Source organism: Arachis hypogaea, chromosome 11 (genome assembly GCF_003086295.3).
Source record: "Arachis hypogaea cultivar Tifrunner chromosome 11, arahy.Tifrunner.gnm2.J5K5, whole genome shotgun sequence".
NCBI lineage: Eukaryota > Viridiplantae > Streptophyta > Magnoliopsida > Fabales > Fabaceae > Arachis > Arachis hypogaea.
Window position 1 is genome coordinate 146,123,345 of NC_092046.1, and position 6,000 is coordinate 146,129,344.

Here is a 6,000-nt window from a genome sequence, read left to right on the forward strand (position 1 = left end):
GAGGGAAATCATGAGTACTTATGTATCACAACTCATGATTCAAATAAGAAAGTTATATTAGAAAAATTACCCTCACTTTCATCTGGGTTATATTATACCAAGATTAGTGCAATTGAATCACATGCCATTGTAAAAGTTTACTAGTCCAAATGATTTCATAACTTGGCACGACCGATTGGGTCATTTGGGAACAACCATGATGAGGAGAATTATTGAAAACTCACATGGAGATTCACTAAAGAATCAGAAGATTCTTAAAATTAGTGAATTTTGTTGTACTGCATGTTCTCAAGGAAAGTTAATTTTAAGACCATCACCAGTAAAAGTTGGATTTGAGTCCCCTGAATTCCTAGAAAGGATTCAAGGTGATATATGTGGACCTATTCATCCACCAAGTGGATCTTTTAGATATTTTATGGTCTTGATAGACGCATCTTCGAGATGGTCACATGTGTGCTTATTGTCCTCTCGCAACCTGGCATTTGTAAGATTACTGGCTCAAATTATTCGATTAAAAGCACCATTTCTAGAAAATCTAATCAAAGCAATTTGTCTTGATAATGCTGGTGAATTTACTTCCCAAGCTTTTGATGCTTATTGTATGGCTAATGGAATAAGTGTTGAACATCTAGTAGCTTATGTTCACACACAAAATGGGTTAGCAGAATCACTTATTAAACGCCTCCAATTGATTGCTAGACCTTTGCTTGTGAGAATAAATCTCCCAACCTCGGTTTGGGGGCATTGTTTTACATGCCGCAGCACTTATTCATTTGAGGCCAACGAGTTACTATCAGTTCTCTCCTATGAAATTAACTTTTGGCCAGCAGCCAAATATTTTTCATTTAAAAATATTCGGGTGTGCGATATATGTTCCCATTGCACCACCTAATCGCACCAAAATGGGACCCCAAAGAAAATTGGGGATATATGTTGGATATGATTCTCTCTCTATAGTGAGGTATCTTGAGATACAAACCGGAGATGTATTTAAAGCCAGGTTTGCGGATTGTCATTTTGATGAATCAAAATTTCCAACATTAGGAGGAGAAAATAAGCTTCGTGAAAAGGAACTTAATTGGAATGCATCATCCTTGATACATTTAGATCCTCAATCAGGGTAATGTGAACTAGAAGTTCAAAAGATTATACATTTGCAAAGAATAGCAAATGAATTGCCCGATACATTTTCCGATACAAAGAGAATAACCAAATCTTATATACCAGCGGAAAATGTCCCAATTCGAATTGATGTCCCAGTAGGACAAGTAGCCACTGAAGCAAATTCACGCCAGAAGCATGGCAGGGCGAAAAATGTCCCAATTTGAATTGATGTCCCAGTATGACAAATAGCCAATGAAGCAAATACACGCCAAAAGTGTGGCAGGCCTATCGGTTCCAAAGATAAAAATCCTCGAAAGAGAAAAGATGTAAATATTATTCCTGTTGAAAAAGACACAGTAAAGACACCTGCAGTTGTCCAAAATTCTGATATAATTTTAATGCCAAAAGACGTTTAAGTACCTGAAATTGTGAAAATGATGAGATCTCGATAAATTATGTCTTTACAGGAGAGAAATAGAACCGAAATAAGACAATTGTCAATGAAATACTTGCATATAATGTGGCATTAAATATCATGCATGAAAGTAAGGATCTTGAGCCAAGATCAGTCGAAGAATGTCGACAAATGAATGATTGGCCAAAATGGAAAGAAGCCATAAAGGCTGAGTTAGACTCACTTGCAAAACGTGAAGTCTTTGGACCTGTAGTCCATACACCTGAAGATGTAAAACCTGTTGGATACCGATGGGTATTTGTGAGAAAATGAAATGAGAAAAATGAAGTTGTGCGCTACAAAGCCTGACTTGTGGCACAAGGTTTTTCACAAAGGCCCGGTATAGATTATGAAGAAACGTATTCCCCTGTAGTGGATGCGATAACATTGCGTTATTTGGTCAGTTTATCTGCATATCATAAACTGCATATGCATTTAATGGATGTGGTAACAGCCTATTTGTACGGCTCATTAGATCGGGATATCTATATAAAAGTCCCTGAAGGACTAAAGATATCTAAACCATCCAGTGAATATTCGCAAAGGTTATACTCAGTTAAATTGCAAAGATCTTTATATGGTCTAAAGCAATCTGGACAAATGTGGTATAATCGTCTTACTGAGTATCTGGCCAAAAACGGATTCAAGAATGATGATATCTGCCCTTGTGTTTTCATAAAGAAAACTGCATCTAGATTTATCATTATTGTTATGTACGTTGATGATTTAAATATCATTGGAACTCTTGAAGAGATTCCAACAATTATAAAAACTCTAAAGGAGGAGTTTGAGATGAAAGATCTTGGAAAGACTAAATTTTGTCTCGGCCTGCAGATCGAGCATACAAAAAATGGGATCTTTATTCATCAAACAACATACACAAAAAAGATATTGAAAAGATTTTATATGGATAAGTCACATCCATTAAGTATCCAAATGATTGTAAGATCTTTAGATGTGGAAAATGATCAATTCCGTCATAAAGAAGAGAATGAAGATATCCTTGGTCCTGAAGTACCATATCTTAGTGCCATTGGAGCACTAATATATCTTGCTAATAATACGCGACCTTCACATCATTCGCGATGAATTTACTAGCAAGATATAATTCCTTTCCAACCAGAAGACATGGGAGTGGAATCAAACAAAATTTTCGATATCTTCATGGAACGGTTGATATGGGATTGTTTTATCCCTATGGATCCAAGTCACAACTAGTTGTCTATGCAGATGCTGGATACTTGTCTGATCCACATAAAGGGAGATCTCAAACAGGATACCTGTTCACATATGGTGATACAGCTATATCATGGAGGTCCACGAAACAGACGATAGCAGCAACCTCCTCTAATCATGCTAAAATACTGGCAATTCATGAAGCTAGTCACGAGTGTTTTTGGCTGAGGAGTTTGATTCAATATATTCTGTCGTCATGTGGACTGATTGATCATAAGATAGCTCCAACTGTCCTATTTGAAGATAATACAGCATGCATTGCTCAACTTAAAGGCGGATACATCAAAGGCGATAAAACAAAGCATATTTCTCCCAAATTCTTCTTCACTCGTGATCTTCAAAATCAAGGGACAATTGATGTCCAACAGATCCGTTCAAGTGACAATCTGGCAGATTTATTCACAAAGTCACTCCCAAAATTCTCCTTTGAAAGATTGGTACATGAGATTGGGATGCGCCGATTTCGAGACATTAAATGATGTCGGCAAGAGGGGGAGACTGTACTCTTTTTTCCTTAATCAGATTTTTTTCTATTGGATTTTTCTTGACAAGGTTTTTAATGAGGCAGTCCCTATCACAAAGGATATTGTACTCTTTTTCCTTCACTAAGGTTTTTTCCCACTGGATTTTTCTTTAGTAAGGTTTTAACGAGGCAATAATCCTAAATGGACATCCAAGGGGGAGTGTTGTGATAAGAAGAAAAGTGGATGTCCATTGAATGGTTCAACCTTTTTCCACGATAAATGATCATGTTACTAAAAGAACCTCATTAAATGAAGGTTGAAAAATAAATCCTTCATACATGTATAAATAGGACATGATCTGAAGTCATATACGTACAAGTAATAAAAACAATTCTCTATCCTTTCTTATGTTACAAATATTACTCTCTCCTTCTCTTTTATTTTTGTGTGATTTTAAACTATAATAATTATAATATCTATAAATATATAGATTACTTATATTATAGTGAGATAAGAGCATATTTATTTCTCTATTTTATATTTACGTCTTCCTTATTTATGTATTTATTTCACAACAAGAATCTATTTTTGAAAAAACAATGACACCAGCAGAAAGTTTTAAAGTTTGTGTCTCATTGTAAACAAAAAAAAAAAAAAAAAAAAACGTGTCTCATTTAAATTAGTTAATAATTCTAATTAATATTTAATGAAATTTTTTGTATTAGGCCAGTTACTGAAATTTTTGGATTGGACTTGGGAGCTAACTTTTTACGTTAGTTCAACGTTTTGTTGCCGTGATAACAAATTTTAGGTTTAAAAATTATTATTAATTAATAAAACTAATAAAACTATATTAATTTGTTAAAAATTTTGTTTTATCAATTTGAATAATATAAATTTAATTTATCCTGTGTAAATTACTATGACTTGAAAACTTTATTTGGTAAAATTTTTTAATAAATTTTTTTTTCTTCGCGCATAAATTTGATGTAATACTAGAAAAAAATTAAAAATAATAGTAATAGTTTCTTTAATATAGAAATATATATTAGCACTTAATTGAAAAAAATTGTAATAAGTCATGTAAAAGAGGGAATAGACATTATTTCATGACTATTTCCACCATCTTTTAATTTTTTTTTATTATCACATTAAATTTACGTAACAAAATATTTTAAAGGTATAGTATATTTGTACCATTATTTTTTAAAAAAAATAATGTAAAATGCTTTTCATTTTATTTTTTGTCACTCAGGATAAATTAAATTTATATTATTTGAAATTATAAAAAAATTGTCTTTAATAAATCAATCTAATTTTATTATATATATAACTAAAAAGTTTTGTTCAAAACTTTTTTTAAAGATAATAGTATTTTGTAAATATTCATAATTACAATATAAAATAAGAATAGTAAAAATATTATATAATAAAATTTTATTTAACAAAATCAATACAAATAATAATTTTTAAACAAAGAAAAGTTTTATATTGACATAGAAAGTATGACATCAAATTCAAGTCCAGAATTCAACTAATGTTATGGTCGAACACCAAAAAAAAGTTATTAATACTAATTAAATTCAATTTATCTAATTTAAAGGATGCAATTATGCAAAGAGTAGTAAAATTGTTAACATTTTCTACATGCATTCTGTTTTTCGCTGCAACAATTTAAATGGTGGGCCATCAATAATAATTTGTTCATCAATGCGGGTAAGGTAAAGTCCAATCTCATTTCAATATCTCAAATCTATACATGTAAAAATTTTTTATCATCTACATAGAACTTTTTTATATAAATAAATATTAAAAAAATATTATTTTTGAAAATACGCACCGTGAAATCTCTTCCACAAATGCGCAGGGCCACTTCTTGGGAAACGCCTGCGAAATGGGTTTGCACTTCAATTTCAAGGTGGAGTCAACGAAATGGAGCTGACACTGGCAGGTATCACCATTTCGTGGCTACCATCAACGAAATGCAGCATTTTAAACCCAGCGCACACGAAGTGGAGCATGTCAAGGGAAGCATTGGACAACTAGCAGAGATGTTACCAGTGAGTGAGTTATCGCTAACATCAAAAGACTGAAACATTGGACAACTACCAATAGAAGGAGGAATAGAACCTGAAAGCTTGTTATTGAAGAGATAAACACCTCTAAGATTTGGAAGGAATCCTAAAAAAAAAGGGACAGAACCAGCAAGAACATTGTCATGGAGACTCAGCTTCCTGAGTGCTTGGCTGACCAATTTTCTGAGATTCTTCCACCTAAACCCCTCTATGGAAGCTGAATTGCAATGACTTCACTATTGACACACTTGATACCTGTCCAACCACCAGAACAAGCACCAATACCACTGTCATTCCAGTTCCTCAGAACCCCTTTGAAGTCAATGAACTCATGCTTGATGGCCGTCAAGGCCTGGTAATCTGATTGTGTCACAATCACTCCATCATACAGGTGGCATGCAACAGGTTCAATGGTAGAAGCCAAAACATGAATGAACATGAAAATGGCCAAAGAATCTATGTTGGTTTCTTTACTACTACCTTTAACGTGGAAACCCTTGACATGCCAACTACTGCTATAAACAAAAATTCTCACTTTCTGAGACCAAGTTTAGAGTAGTAGCTAGTTTAGTATGACAATAGAAAAAGAAGAAAGAGGGGTGAAGGAAGAGCAAAGTGAGAGGGTGTGTTAAAAGGAGATGGAGTACGGTTTCTCATGAATGCATGT